Genomic DNA, 16,592 nt, shown 5'->3' on the forward strand with positions numbered 1-16,592 from the left:
CCCTGAAGATTTGGTTTAACACATGGAAGACGACCCCTAAAACTGGATTTCTTAAAGTGAACAATTTGATGATGAAATTGATATGACCTTTGAAAAATTGATGTGAAGACTTTGAAGCTTCAAGACTTTTGTTTTCATAGTTTCTTTTCTTCTTACTAGAGTTAGAGGAAAATTGTACTATTAAAGGGGGTCTAGGTGAAACATATATCACATTTAAAAAGTGATGCTCAAACCTACTCAAATATATACACACAAAAGCCACTTCGAGTGAAGCCTTTGGAAATCTCCGGAATAGCTGACGCATTTGCTAGAAACAATGACGGGATTCATCTGGCCACTGACGAATTTGGTCATGCTGAGGTGTTAGGAGTTTGCCAGTGTGATCTGCCTACAAGTGAGGAAATTGAGTGCCCCGACGAATATGAGAATTCAAATTCCAACCATTGCTGCGTCGCGTGCCACCTATCGAGTGGATCCTTATCCCGACAATGGTCGAATCAAAGAAGGGTATTTATGACAATTCATGTCGGGTTGCTCCCTGGCTATAAATAGCCACCCCCACAACCACTTACTATTGGCTGCTCCGAGAGGACTTGACACTTGTCATTTGAGAGCAACCCGTCCTCTGATGAATTTGAGAGAATACTAAGCGAGGAAAAACCCAGAGCTAAAGTGATTGAGCATCATTGAAGAGATTGATCTGTGTGATCTGACGTCTGTTACCTTTGAAGACTGTCATTCTTCCAGATGGTTAGGCATCATGTTCTGAGTACACCAAGATTCATTGTGGTGTGCAGGTGAACAAGTTTGTGAATGTTTTGGAAGTCTACGTTGAAGACTTACCATGAGTGATTGGACGAGGTCTGCGGGCCTTAGTTCAAGAGGAATATGGCGAGGACTGTGTGTCCTCTGAGTTGCGACTCAGCCGCCTCAACCAAACGTATAGTTGATGCAGCAACTCGAACTGGTCTACCAAACTACATTGTCTTCACCGAGCCAACCTGGTTACAAATTCCTCACCCTCTCTTACATTATTTTGCTCCTAAAGAATTCATGATCTATGCTATGATGAGTTTGAACTAAACAATTTCATCACGCTATCTTTCATTTCTTTAGTTCATATTCCTCATGTTTGTATGACTGTATGATTGCATGTTCTTCACTCCTTTGTATCCTGATTGCATGTACTCTGATTCACTGATGACTTAGTTTCCCTTGCGTTTTCTATTTTCTTCACTCTGATTTCTGACAAATTCTTTAGATTTTGACAAATTTCTAAAAATCTCCCATTCACCCCCTCTAGGAGATAACCTGCGCTTTCAATTGGTATTAGAGAAAGGTACTCCCTTGTTATGTGTGTTTTTGGTTTAATCACCTGGAGTTTTAGTTATGTCGACCGCAGGTATGATCAAGGTTTCTGCTGCGTGCCCCATCTTTGATGGCACAGACTATCCTTACTGGAAGAACAAGATGTGCATGCATCTTGAGGCAATTGGCAGCAACCTCTGGTTTGTCGTTGAGAACGGTGTTCCCATTGTTGCTCCTAGAATCAATGCTACTGATGTGAAGAGATTCAAGCAACTGGACTCACAAGCGAAGAACATCATATGTGGACATCTCAACAAAGGGCAGTATGGCAGAGTAAGTGCACTGGAAACATCAAAGTTGATCTGGGATAGGCTCTCCAAGGTCAATGAGGGACTTTCCACTCAACGCGACTCTCGAGTTGATATGCTTCGCAATCTCTTCAACTGCTTCAAGAGTCTTGATAATGAAAATGTTCAACAAAGTTTCAATTGCCTCACTGATATGTCCATTGAGCTACAAGCACTAGGTGTTGCTGACATCACCGACCATGAGGTGGTGAAGAAATTACTGAGATCTCTTGACAGCTCCTTTTACACCCTTGCCTTGATGATTCAAGAGCGTCCTGATTACAAGTCACTTGATTCTGCTGATATTCTTGAGAGACTCGGTACTCATGAATTTTAGCAAACTAAGAAGAGGGATATGTATGGTCCCAGCTATGAACGACCTCGCGCTCTGAAGGTAAAGGCTGAAGCAAAGGAAATTTCTTCATCTGAAGAAGAAGAAGAAGAAGTGTCTGAATGCAGTACTGATGATGCTGAGGAAATTGGCAGAGAACTGGTTATGCTTGTGAGGAAGTTCTAGAAGTTCTCCAAAAGGAACCGCTTTGGAAAGTCTTCAAAGTATGATTTGAAGAACACTAAAGCTTCTTCTCGTGACTACAACAAAAGAACTTACCACGAATGCAAGAAGCTAGGCCATTACATCGCTGATTGTCCCCTCTAGAAAAAGGGTCAAAGAAGAAAAGGTCTAGCAAGGATGATGACTCTGATGACAAGAAGAAGAAGTCGTCAAAATCTTCATCATCAAAGAAGAAAAGTACCTCCGGCAAGGCTCGCACATTCATCGGAAAGGAAATGGATTCTGAGGGAGAATCTGAGAAAGCTGAGGAATCGGCGGAGGAATCTGACTTAGGGGTTGCAAGCTTGGCCCTTGCTACGGAGTTCATCAGCAAGTCCATCTTCGACCATGAAGAAAAAGGTGACTCCACTAACACTGAAGACTGTGATGATGACATCACTCCCACCTATTTCTTCATGGAAAGATGTGCCAAGGATGATACTCCAAAAGCTATTGAATGGGTTTTGGACAGTGGCTGCACCAATCACATGACTGGTGACAGGAATCTCCTCACCAATGCTCCCCTTGCTACGTCTCATCTGAAGCATATCAGCTACACCAACAAAGGAAAAAAGCAAGGTATTGGGTCTAGATAAGGTTGCTATCTCAAAGGATCAACATATGGAAAAAGTGATGCTTGTCGAGTCCTAGGATACAACCTCACGTCTGTCTCAATGCTTTGTGATTTTGATATGATTGTCATCTTTGGCAAATATAGATGCATTGTGCTAATGGAATCTGACAAGTCCAAAGTCTTCGAAGGCTTTAGGAGAGGTGATTTGTATATTGTGGATTTCCCTTTAGGTCCTCAACCTGCCACGTGTCTTCTGGCAAAAGCTTCAGAGTGCTGGCTATGGTATCAACGACTTGGACACTAGCGTGAGGAATTTGAGCACACTCGTCAAGAAGAAGCACATCATTGGCGTCGAGGGCATCAAATTCGCCAAAGATCACTTTGTGGTGCTTGTGAAGCTAGAAAGATGACCAGATCCAAGCACTCCGCGAAGACAATAGTGACCACTACTTGTCCCTTTGAATTACTTCATATGGATCTCTTTGGTCCTTGTCATTATGCCACACTAACCAATGCAACATCACTTGTCGGGGAAACTAATCCACGAACACCTATGGGGCCGGCGGACCGGGCCCCTTTCGGTTCGGTGGGGGGTGGAGGTCGCACGAAGAGCAGATCGAGGCGAGGCAAACAAGCAGTTTACCCAGCTTCGGAGCTCTCCGGAGAGATAACACTCCTACTGCTGCTTGTCTGATTGTATTGAGTGGTGTTCTTGCTCTCGAGCGAGAGAGTGATGTGTTTTCTGGGCTACGAATGAATCGAAGCCGATTGTCTGAGGCTCTGAACCGAACCCCCTCTACGTTGCACATGGGCCTCCTTTTATACGCTAAAGGGGTCACCGACAGGTGGCAACGCAGAGGAGGGTAAAAACGTAAAAAGCGAGGTAGTTGACACAGTTGCTTGTACAGTGCACCCTACCTAACCCTGACGGCAGGGGACAAGGGCATTAAATGCCCGTCTGAGTCGCCCGAACAGTGCAGAAAAGGACCGTTAGGGGCGCCACCGTTCGCCACGATGGCGATCTTGTCAGCTTCGCATGCCACTGCGCACCGCTGGCTGCACAGCCTCCCGCCACGCGTGCCCGGAGAGGCCCCCCAGAGCGACACGTTGGTGGGTGCACTGGAGCGTGGACGCAGAGTGGCCGCCTGCCGTGGCAAGCGCCTTGCCGCTGTCATTATCTTCGCCGGGCCCAGAAGCTCGTCGCTCACCGGGCCTCGGTGTACCTTGTTTAGTCTTCCCGGCAAGCTCCTCTTGCCGGGACCTTGCTGCCTTGCCGGAGCGCGTGGCGCGTCGCGGCAAGTTCCTTGGAGTGCCTTGGTTGGCCTTCCCGGCAAGCTCCTCTTGTCGGGGTCTTATCTCCTTAGCTTAAATACTTTGTTCTTGGATGGCTCCAAGGGAACCTTGGGGGATCTTGGCGTTCGCCCGGCAAGCCTTTGCCGCGGGGTGCTGCAACTGCCCGTGCACAAGTTCGGGGTACTAGGGTACCCCTATTCTAGTACACCAACAGGAGCCCCCGGGCCTGGGCCAGACACGGTGCCGAGCGCTGTTGGGCCAGGCCCAAGACAGGGCACGGGCACACGCGGGCTGGGCCACGCCAAATCTTGTTCCGTATCCACCGCACTCTCCCATAACAGCACGCGTTGAATGCGGCATCGTGGGAGAGATCGTGGGTGGTTGTTTATTTGGAAGGCCGAAACGTCCGCCCCGTCCCTCTTTATAAGCAGGGGAAACAGGGGCAGTTCGTTCCCCCTCGCTGATTGCTGCTACTCCTTCTTCACAAACTCCGCCGCTCCCCCCTTCTTCTCGAAGCCGAGAGAGCAGCGCTCCGCCCCCCATTGCCACCAACCTCACCACGCCGTCGACCTTCCCCACCATCTCCGCCATGGCCCCGAAAGCCGACAAGGGAAAGGGTGTGAAGTCGGCCGAGGCGCAGCGGCTCGCGGCGCTGCGGAAGGAGCGGGCGATCTTCACCCCCCAGCTCGGCGTGCAGGAGCTGAGGGAGTACTTCTACCTCTTTTGGGCGACGGAGACGCGTGCGCATCCGCGCACGAGGGTACTCCCGGCGGCTGCCTCGGAGTCGTCTCCAAATGGGTACCCGTTCTTCCCGCTATTCTTCTATTGCGGGCTCTGCCCGCCCTTCTCGGAGTTCTTCTGTGATATTATGAACACATATGGCTTCCGCCTCCTTGACTTCACCCCCAATGCTGTCCTGACCATGGCAGTTTTCGCACACTTGTGCGAAAACTTTGTCGGAGTCCACCCTAGTGTTGCCCTTTTCCGCCACCTCTTCATACCTCGAGTAGAGAGAGGAGAGCCGCTTGCCGGAGGGATTGCCTGGGTCTCGAGAGTCGGCAAGAAAGAGGCGTACTTGGAGGGTGAGCTTCGCAGCAAGTGGGAGGAGTGGAGAGAGGAGTGGTGTTGGATCGTCGAGGAGGATCCGCAGCCCTTCACCGCCGTGCGCCAAACTCCAATAGTGCGCGGCAATGACTGGAGCAACGTGGCCCCGGAAGACAAGAGGCTGAAGATCGCCATTACTAGGATTCTTCGCCTCAGGCTTGCCGGGCTCACCGTAGGTGCTGTCGGGGCAGATTTCCTCCGCCGCTGCATTGCCCCCCTACAGGAGAGGGGGAGGCCCGCCTGGGAATTCAAGAATTCGGCGGACATCATGAGGCTGCGGCCGGGCCTCAACTATAACTTCACTGTCTTGGAGTTAGACGCAATGCTCTTGGAATTATTCAAACGCGACCCCCAGCACCCATTCACACTGCCGAGGGGCGTAGTTCCTTTGTGCAATAACTCTTCGCTTGACCGGATCCGCGCCATGATGCCGTTGTGCGATTCACACGGCATCGTCCCAACTTGGCAAGAGCCTGCGGATGATGTTGTGCGATCGTTCTTCGACACCTTGGAGGAAGTGCCGGTCCGTGTCGACGAGCAGAAGAGCCTCACCCGTGACACCACCAACAAGGAGCTGCAGCTCATCGCTACTAGGGCGGAAGAGGCTGCGGCCGCAGCTGCTGCGGGTGTATTTGGGTTTACTGTGGAGGAGCCGAACGCGCGGAGTTCATGGGCGAGGAGGAGCCTGCCGGTTCTGAAGCCGAGTCGAGCGAGGCCGGCGAGGAGGAGGCTGAGCCTTCAGAGAGCTTGCCGCAAGTGGATCCCCCGGCCCCGCCAAGGAGGCGCCTTCGCAGGGCCGGGGACGCAGCAGGGAGGCAGCCGGCTCCACAGCCACCGAGCCACGCGACGCGCTCTACCGCGGCAAGCAATGTTGCCACGGGAGCGCCTCACGCGGCAGCGGCAACTGGAGCGGGATCTTCTCGGGCCACTGCCACTGCCCCCGCCAAGCGGGCAAGGGATCCTACTCCTCCACCTCGCCGCACCGGAGGAGGGCCGGACTTCGATCTTTCCGCGCTCAGCTCCAACGAGGAGGAAGAAGAGTGAGTTTCTTTGGTGCTCTTATAATCCTTCAATCTTGCTGCTTATATCTTGTATCTGACTTGCTCCAATCTGGACTCTTTTCTTTTTAGAACACTGGCCCAGAGAGCGGCGAAGAGGGCCAAGGCCGCGGTGATCGTCATCGAGGATGACCCTATCGCGTCGGCAGGAGGTGGGCCCAAGACCACCTTGACGGACCCGGCAATCACCCCTCGGAGCAGCCCCCAGCGCAGCCCCCAGCGTAAGTTCATAGTTTAGCCTTCTGCTGCCGGGCGCGCTTGAGTGCTTTTTCCTTTGTTGATATCTTGCTTGTTGACTTGTGCAGGAGCAGAGCAGCCTCATCAGGGGCGCCCGGAGGCCGGCCCTGAAGTGCCACCTGCTCCGACTGCGCCGCCAAGGGAGGAGTCCCCGGCAAGGGAGCGCTCTCCGGCAAGGAGGGACTCACCGGCAAGGGATGGCACTGCTGATCCTGCGGCGACCGAGGCCGCAACTGAAGATCTTGGCGCAGGTAATCCACTTGCCGAGAAACTTTCCCTTGGGTTCTGCTTCTTCCATTTTTTCTTTCTTGGATTTTTGATTGATTTTCTTCCCTTCTTCATTCTTCAGACCCATCTTCGGCTGAGCCAATGGAGACAGAGGGCACCGGCGAGGAAGGTGCCGGTGCTGATGAGACCGCCGGCGAGGGGTCGGGCGATCGCACTGACGACCCTGAGGACGCAGGAGCGTCGGGCGCTGCGCCGACCGCCGAACCCTCTGCCGCTTCTGCGGAGCCGGGCTCCGAGGAGCCCCAGCCCGGTGCCTACTTGCAGGCCGGTGACAATATCTTCATCAAGCTACCCTGGGCGTCGAGCTCCAGGGCGCCGGTCGAGGGGGAGACTTTTGACGGGGAGGTGCTCGCCTCTGCTGGACTGTCATTGGTTGACGCGCCCGGCAGCAGCAGCGGCGAGCCTGAGGAGGAGCAGCTGCTGCGGAAGCTGTTGTCACTCTACCGCACCCGGCAAGCCAAGCTGGCTTCCCGGGAAGCGCTTGTCACGAAGGCGGGAGTTGACATGGAAAAGCGCGCGGAGGAGCTCCGGGGCCAAAATCAAGAAGCTCTCCGGTCCCTAGCGCAGGAGCGGGAGCGAGTAGACGAGGAGCGCACGGCCTTTCTTCTCGAGAAGGCCGAGGCTGAGGAGGAACAAAGGCTGGCCGCCGAGAAGCAGTCCGCGTGGGAAGGTGAACTAGTGCAGCGGAAGGCCCACCTCGACAGCTACGAGGAAGAGCTCGCCAAGCGTGAGCGAGCACTTGGCAGGGCGCTCAAGGAGGCAAAGGACGCCGTGGCAACTGCAGAGGCCGCCAAGAAAAAGCTAGAGGAGAAGGTGGCGCAGCTGGAGGCCGACATTGGGAAGAGAGGCGAGGAGCTTGCCGCGCTCAAGCGTGAGCGCGAGAAGGATGCTGCCGCCCACGGTGAGCTGCAAGGCCTTCTCGCTGAGAGGGGCAAGGAGCTCAGCGCCGCCAAGGATTCCAAAGCAGACCTGGAGCTGAAGCTGGCCACGCTGACGCAGACGCTGGAGGCCGTCAAGGAGCGGGAGAAGACCTTGTCGGAGAAGGTCAAGGCTGACGGGGCGCTGCTGGAGAGCATTGCAGTTACCCAGAACTCGTTCAGAGACACAGTGGAGCACTGGACCGAGGATCTGGTGAACACTGCCGCCGTACACAACGAGGAGCTGGCGCAGCTGGGGATGGTGGACTTTGGGTATCCTTCCGATGAGAGCCTTCAACCCAGTGCCAAGCTCAGCCTATTCTTCAAGGGCGTGGCGATGGCACTCCAGCGGCTCCGGGAGAGGATCCCGAAGCAGCTGGCCGATGAGTCGCGCAAAATCTGTGCCGGGGTTCTCTAGAAGGTGCTGATGAAGGTATCCTTCTGCAATCCGGGCCTCAGCTTCACCAACGTCCTCAGGTCCTTGCCGCCTGACGCTGATCTGGATGCACTCAAGGCCCTTGTCGCACCCATTGTGGACAAGGTGAGCGAGATCAAGAGAGTCGAGGGTGGACGCGTAGATTAGGCCGCCCATTTCTTCTTTTCCCTTGTCGCTGCTAGTCATGTTATGAAAACAGTCTGTTAGAGCTGCAACAAGTTATCTTTGTAATATAACTTTATTTCTGTTATCAATTGCAATGTTATTTCCTCTACTAGATTCCTTCCTTTGTATGTTTTCACCCTACGCTTCTAGGGAACTTGTCGGCGCAGGCGCCCGAGCCGCGAGCGCTGAGTGCGGAACATCAGCAGCTTGCTGGTGGCGCTGCTTCCGACAAGAAACCTTGTCGTGACTAGATGCAGCACGCTTAAGCTGTTTAGCGGACTCGAAACAAAGTAAGGGCGCAACTAGCCACGAGTTGGTTCCTCCGCGCACAGGTTTTCCATACAAAGCAGGGTCGTTCGAGGAAGATAAGTCCTGGAGCTGAAGCTGGCCACGCTGACGCAGACGCTGGAGGCCGTCAAGGAGCGGGAGAAGACCTTGTCGGAGAAGGTCAAGGCTGACGGGGCGCTGCTGGAGAGCATTGCAGTTACCCAGAACTCGTTCAGAGACACAGTGGAGCACTGGACCGAGGATCTGGTGAACACTGCCGCCGTACACAACGAGGAGCTGGCGCAGCTGGGGATGGTGGACTTTGGGTATCCTTCCGATGAGAGCCTTCAACCCAGTGCCAAGCTCAGCCTATTCTTCAAGGGCGTGGCGATGGCACTCCAGCGGCTCCGGGAGAGGATCCCGAAGCAGCTGGCCGATGAGTCGCGCAAAATCTGTGCCGGGGTTCTCTAGAAGGTGCTGATGAAGGTATCCTTCTGCAATCCGGGCCTCAGCTTCACCAACGTCCTCAGGTCCTTGCCGCCTGACGCTGATCTGGATGCACTCAAGGCCCTTGTCGCACCCATTGTGGACAAGGTGAGCGAGATCAAGAGAGTCGAGGGTGGACGCGTAGATTAGGCCGCCCATTTCTTCTTTTCCCTTGTCGCTGCTAGTCATGTTATGAAAACAGTCTGTTAGAGCTGCAACAAGTTATCTTTGTAATATAACTTTATTTCTGTTATCAATTGCAATGTTATTTCCTCTACTAGATTCCTTCCTTTGTATGTTTTCACCCTACGCTTCTAGGGAACTTGTCGGCGCAGGCGCCCGAGCCGCGAGCGCTGAGTGCGGAACATCAGCAGCTTGCTGGCGGCGCTGCTTCCGACAAGAAACCTTGTCGTGACTAGATGCAGCACGCTTAAGCTGTTTAGCGGACTCGAAACAAAGTAAGGGCGCAACTAGCCACGAGTTGGTTCCTCCGCGCACAGGTTTTCCATACAAAGCAGGGTCGTTCGAGGAAGATAAGTCAAAAATTTAAAAAAAAGTGATTGCTCAAACTTTGGCAACTTAGCTTTTCTGTCATTTGCTTCCCGGTAAGGCAAGTCCTTGTTTGAACGATGCCTGGCCCATACCACAATCTTCTCCTTCCCCCCGGCAAACTTGTGCGCGAGAGAACCTTCTTTTCCTTTAAAAGAAAAAGAAAGAAGAGAAAATAATAATATGGAGCTCTTCGGCTCGTTACTGCTTACCGGATGTAAGTGCTGCACAAAGTGTCAGATAATCACATGCAAGAAAGGAACTAATGCATGAAATGGACAAGCTGTGCGGAGCACATGGGGTTTTACTTATGCACGGGATCTGCGCCCGGCTTTGTACAAAGGATTACATGCAACAGCGGCAAGACTTGTACAAAAGGTGGTTGCCGGAACGGGTTCCGACAACCGTGCCTTATGGGAAAAACTTACGAAGATGTTCTATGTTCCAGGAGTTGCTCACTGGAATGCCATCTTCGGTCTCAAGGCGGACAGCGCCAGGCCTTGTGACTCGTCTCACCCGATAAGGGCCTTCCCACTTCGGCGTCAACTTGTTGGAATTCTTGGCGGACTGAACGCGCCGAAGAACAAGGTCGCCTTCCTCGAAGCTTCTAGCTTTAACTTTGTGGCTATGATAGCGGCGCAAAGCTTGCTGGTATCGAGCAGCTCGTACAGCAGCCTGAAGACGATCTTCCTCAAGGAGCAGCGCGTCGTCTTGCCGCAGCTGTTCTTGCTCAAGCTCATCATAAGAGAGCACTCAAGGTGATCCGTATACGAGTTCCGTGGGGAGAACTGCCTCTGATCCACAGACTAGAGCGAAAGGTGTCTGACTAGTGGCTCGATTTGGCGTCGTTCTGATCGACCAAAGAACCACCGGCAGGTCCTCGATCCAGTTTCTTCCGCACCTGTGCAGCATGTCGAAAGTCCTGGTCTTGAGCCCGCGCAGCACTTCAGCATTTGCCCTCTCTGCTTGACCGTTGCTTCTTGGATGAGCAACAGAAGCGAAGCAGACCTTGGCGCAAAGGTCTTGGACGTACTGCATGAAGGTGCGGCTCGTGAATTGCGTGCCGTTGTCGGTAATGATCCTGTTAGGGATCCCGAAACGGCAAACAATTGACCTGAAGAACTTGACTGCTGACCGTGCTGTCACCTTCCTCACTGGCTGCACTTCCGGCCACTTTGTGAACTTGTCGATTGCGACGTACAAGTACTCAAAGCCCCCGACAGCTCGGGGGAAGGGGCCGAGGATATCGAGCCCCCGGACCAAAAATGGCCAGGATAAAGGGATTGTCTGGAGAGCTTGAGCTGGCTGGTGTATCTGTTTGGAGTGGAACTGGCATGCTTCACACCTGGTTACTTGTGCAGTTGCATCCTGGAGGGCTGTCGGCCAAAAGAAACCTTGCCGGAAAGCTCTGCCGGCAAGTGCTCTTGCGCCAATGTGGTGGCCACATATGCCTCCATGTATCTCCGCCAACAGCTTTTGTCCATCTTCCCGGCGAATGCACTTCAATTTCACACCGTTGAGTCTTCTTCTGTACAGTATGCTATCGACAAACTGGTACATACTTGACTGCCGGGCTACTCTTTCCGCTTCTTCTTGCTCTTCGGGAAGTTCTCCTGTCTGAAGGAAATGGACAATCTGCTGTGCCCATGCTGGAGCTTGTGGCTCGACAACATGGATTAAAGGCGCATCTGCTGCTGCGGGAACATCCGCTTCCACGGCAAGGACTTGTGGTCCTGCTGGAGCTTGATGTTCCCCGGCAAGCTTGCCGGAGCAAAACTTGTCGGGAGCGTCTGCTTCAACGGAACAAACCATAAGGCTTGCCGAAGCAGACTGCCCCTCAGCATCCTTGGTGTTGATCTTGGGGACTTTCTTGGCGGCGGCTTCGGGGAGCTCTGCCGGAAAGTAGTCGCCGGAAACCAACTTCCTCTTCTTGCTTTGTCCAGTTGATGGTGTTACGGATGGTTGAGTCAACTTAAGCACAAAGATCCCTGGTTCCACAGGTAACTTTAGTGCGGCGCACTTTGACAGGCCGTCAGCAATATCATTCTGAGCTCTTGGGATATGCTCCATTTGTAGGCCGTCAAAGTGCTCTTCTAGCTTCCTCACTTCATCGACATACACTTCCATCAACGGACTCTGGTAGTTCTTATTCACTTGTCGGACGACAAGCTGTGAGTCACCCCTGACAATGAGCTTCTTGATCCCAAGGTCTGCTGCGATTCTGAGACCGGCAAGCAATCCTTCATACTCTACAGTATTGTTGGTTGCTTGCTCTTTGGGAAAGTGCATCTGGACTATGTGCTTGAGGTGTTCTCCGGTGGGTGCGACAAGCAGCACGCCTGCACCGGCGCCTTGCAGCGAGAAGGCACCATCAAAGTACATCAGCCACTCTTTGCTTGCCTCTTTGACGGGGATGCTTGTTTCTGAAATTTCTTCATCTGGTGTTGGCGTCCATTCTGCTATGAACTCTGCCAATGCTCTGCTTTGGATAGTTGAGGTGCTCTCAAACTTGAGGCCAAATCTTGACAGTTCCAGCGCCCACTCGACAATCCTGCCCGTTGCTTCTGGATTTTGCAGTATCCTCTTCAGCGGAAAGCGAGTGACGACTGTGATCTCATGTGCTTGGAAGTAATGGCGCAGCTTTCTCGAGGCTATGAGGAGGCCGAAAAGCAACTTCTGCACACCAGAGTACCTTGATCTAGCCCCCTGCAGAAGAGAATTGACAAAGTAAACTGGGTGCTACACCATTCTCCTTGGCATCTTATCATGTTCCTACGCAAAGCCATGTTTGTCGGGACCATAGCTTGTCGGCGAAGCCCCCTGCTTGTCGCTGGATGGATCTGCCGTGATTGCTGGCTCATCATCCGCCTCCCTCTCCGCCACTAACGCAGCACTAACCACTTGATTGGTTGCCGCTATATACAGCAGCAACTTCTCTTGCGGCTTAGGTGCGACAAGCGTTGGAGTGGAGGACAGGTATCTCTTCAAGTCCTGCAGCGCAGCCTCCGCTTCTGGAGTCCATTTCATTGGACCTGCCTTTTTCAAAATTTTGAAAAATGGCAGGGCGCGCTCAGCAGATCTAGAGATAAACCTGCTGAGAGCAGCCACGCAACCGGCAAGCCTTCGTACATCCTTGACGCGCTTTGGTGCATCGATCTGCTCAATGGCTTTGATCTTGTCGGGAATGGCTTCAATTCCCCGCTGAGACACGAAGAACCCGAGAAGCTTGCCGGAAGGGACTCCAAACACGCACTTCTCGGGGTTAAGCTTGAGGTTGATTTTGCGCAGGTTTGCAAATGTCTCGTCTAAATCTTGAATCAAGGTCGCTTTGTTCTTGCTCTTGACCACTGTGTCATCCATGTAAGCTTCCACATTTCTGTGTATTTGTGGCTCAAAAGCATGTTGGACTACCCTTGCGAATGTTGAACCAGCATTCTTCAAACCGAAAGGCATCCGTACGAAGCAGTACGTGCCACACGGGGTGATAAATGTGGTTTTCTCTTCATCTTCTTCTGCCATGAAGATCTGATGGTATCCTGAGTATGCATCAAGAAATGAAAGCAAATCACATCCGGCTGTGGAGTCAACAATCTGGTCAATACGCGGCAAGGGAAATGGGTCTTTGGGACAAGCTTTATTAACATCAGTGAAGTCAATACAAAGTCTCCATTTCCCGTTAGCTTTGCGCACAACAACAGGATTGGCCAACCACGTGGGATGGAGTACTCCTCTGACAAGGCCTGCTGCTTCCAACTTCTTGATTTCTTCTGCGATGAATTCTTGGTGCTCTACTGCCTGCTTCCTGACTCTCTGCTTGACGGGCCGCGCATGAGGACAGACGGCAAGGTGGTGCTCAATCACTTTCCTGGGAACACCGGGGATATCAGACGGTTGCCACGCAAACACGTCGACATTCGCCCGTAGGAAAGCAACGAGCGCGCTTTCCTATTTGGGGTCAAGAGTGGCGCTGATGGTGAAGGTACCACCAGTGCCATCCTCCTTGGCGGACACCTTCTTAGTCTCAGGTGGAGCTGCCATTGCCTTCTTACACTTGTCGGTGGAGCTCGATGGTGCGTCCTCGACGGTAGCGCAGCACTCCGAAGAGGTGCGCTTGTCGGAATGGGCATCAGAGCTCTTGCTGGACTTGGTCTTCTTCTCCCCCCCGGGAGCTTCAGCGGCAAGTGTCCTTCGTTCTGCTGCGGCAGCTGCTTCCCGGTAGATCTTGTCGGCACAGATAAGAGCATCCTTCTTGTTGCCAGGGACAGAGATGACACTTATTGGGCCTGGCATTTTCAGTACGTTGTACGCATAGTGAGAGGCTGCCATGAACTTGGCGAGTGCCGGACGACCAAGGATTCCATTGTAAGGTAATGGAAAGTCGGCAACGTCAAACGTGACCCTCTCAGTCCTGAAGTTCAGCTCACTGCCAAATGTTACCGGCAACGTGATCTTTCCCTTTGGCTTGCTCCTTCCCGGGTTGATTCCTTGAAATGTGCCAGTCTCTTCGAGCTCGCTGTCAGGGATCTGGAGCTTCTGGAGCACCGCGGAGGAGATCAGGTTCAAGCCGGCCCCGCCGTCAACTAGCATCTTAGTGACCTTGAGGTTGCGAATTGTTGGTGAAACCAACATCGGCAAGCACCCGACCACAGTTATGTGATCCGGGTGGTCCTCAATATCAAAGATGATAGGCGTGCTGGACCATTTCAGAGGCTTGCGTGACTCGACGGGTGGTTCTGCTGCATTAACTTCCCGCATCCACTACTTGAGCTGGCGGTGCGAGGCATGCAGAGAAGCACCACCGTCAACGCACAGGACCTCTGTAGCTTTCTGGAACTCCTGCTCATCAGTCTCCTCATCATCCATATCTTCATCGTCGCCGTCATCTTCATCCTTGTCACGGCCGCGAGGAGGTCTGTCTCCTTGCCACTGCTTGGCCTTGCCGCGGCGTCCTCCTCGGCCGGGGCGTTTCTTGCCGGATCCACCAGCTCCTTCCTGGGCCTTCTCCTTGTCGCGCCGCTCGTATTCTGCTTTCTGTTGCTCAACAAGCTGCTCGACTCTCTTACAGTTCTGAAGATCATGGCCCTTGGTGCGGTGAATCTTGCAATACTGCTTGTTGGGGCCGTCCTGCTTGTCGGCGACTGCTGCCTCCGCGGCAACCTCCTTACCGGAGTCACCAGCTTTGGCTTCCTTGGCGCCGCCACCGTTGCCGAACTGCTCAACAACTAGCACTTCTTTGTCTTTCCTCCTTCTGTTGTTCCGCCGCCAGTTTTTCCTTGTCGGGGCAGCATCTTCGCTGTCAGATCCTCCCGCTCCTATATTTTCTCCGGGAGTCTCCTCCCTTCCTCAGCACGCGCACACTTGTCGGCCATTGCATATAACTCACTGACGTCCCTGATCTTGCACATCGCCATTTCCTCCCGCATCCTGCGGTTCCGCACGTTCTGATGGAACGCGCTGATCACCGCGGCAGGGTGGACATCTGGGATGTTGTGCTGCACACTACTGAATCTCTGAATGTACTTGCGCAGGGGCTCTCCTTCCTTCTGGGCGAGCAGATGAAGATCACTCTCCTGGCCATGAGGCTTGTGTCCGCTGGTAAATGCGCCGACAAACTGGTGGCACAGATCAGCCCAAGAGGATATGGAGTTATCCGGCAAGTGCATGAGCCAGGATCTGACGTTGGGCTTGAGCACCAGCAGGAAGTAGTTGGCAAGGATCTTGTCATCTCGTCCCCCGGCAGCTTGCACCGCAATGGTGTAGATGCTGAGGAACTCTAACGGATGCGTCTTGCCGTCATACTTCTCCGGTACGTCAGGCTTGAAGTTCTTTGTACTGGGCCACTGGACTTGCCGCAGCTCATGAGTGAACGCAGGACAACCTACCGCATACGGCAGATCGCCTGGTTCCCCTGGCGCATGCATGTCAACAGAGGGCCCAGCGCGCTTGTCGGATTGACGTCGCGCTTCTCTTCGGCGCTCGATGCGGGTTCGACGTCTTCTTGTTGTCGATCATGAAGAACTTGGCGCTGATCGCGACGAGCTCATGGATCCGACGATGCGGTGGAGTCGCTGTCGAGGTGGATCCGGCGAGTCGGCGATCTTGGCCTTCGGGGCGGTGATTGCATGGTAGTTGCCCCTCCGCCCGTTTCGTCGCCACCGGCTCGCGTCCGGCGGTCCTGCCGCGGCGGCAACGCGCTCGGCCGCCATGGAGTGTCGCCGTTGGCGTAGCCGATGAGACTCTGAATGGTGACTCTCCATTCGTCGCTCTTGTCTGACGTCGGAGGGTAATCTAGGAGAAGTTGAGCTCGCGCCAAAGCTTCTGCTGGAGTGGTGGGTGGCAGTGGCGGACGGCGCGAGGAACAGGACGTGCTCGAACTTCTAACTATGTTAGAAGGAGCAGTATCCCGTCCAGGCGATCGTGCCCCGCTCGTGTCAGCACGCTGGCGTGCATGCTGATCTTGAGCGCCCCGAGATCCACCAGCGTATCTTGCGTATGGCACTGCTAGTGCCATGACGCTGTTGATCTTGCGCCTCTTGAGAGTGGCGTGGGACATGTACAGTTTCCGAGGTTTGTGCAGCCTTGTTCTTGGACCTGGCGGCATCATGAGTTTCCTCGTCGACGTCCTTTCTTCCGCCGGCGTCCATCCCACCACTCATTTGCTCCAACGGTGGCGGAAGTGACGTGGATGGAGCGGCTGCTGCCGAAGTCTTCTTCTTCGGCGGCATGTTGATGAAGGGAATAAAGATCTAGCTCGTGTGAACGCCGGATCTGGTTCACACAATCTCAACACCCCCTACCTGGCGCGCCAAAGATGTTAGGGAAACTGATCCACGAACACCTATGGGGCCGGCGGACCGGGCCCCTTTCGGTTCGGCGGGGGGCGGAGGTCGCACGAAGAGCAGATCGAGGCGAGGCACACGAGCAGTTTACCCAGCTTCGGAGCTCTCCAGAGAGATAACACTCCTACTGCTGCTTGTCTGATTGTATTGAGTGGTGTTCTTGCTCTCGAG

The sequence above is a fragment of the Triticum aestivum genome, chromosome 3B (genome assembly GCF_018294505.1).
Source record: "Triticum aestivum cultivar Chinese Spring chromosome 3B, IWGSC CS RefSeq v2.1, whole genome shotgun sequence".
Taxonomy (NCBI): domain Eukaryota; kingdom Viridiplantae; phylum Streptophyta; class Magnoliopsida; order Poales; family Poaceae; genus Triticum; species Triticum aestivum.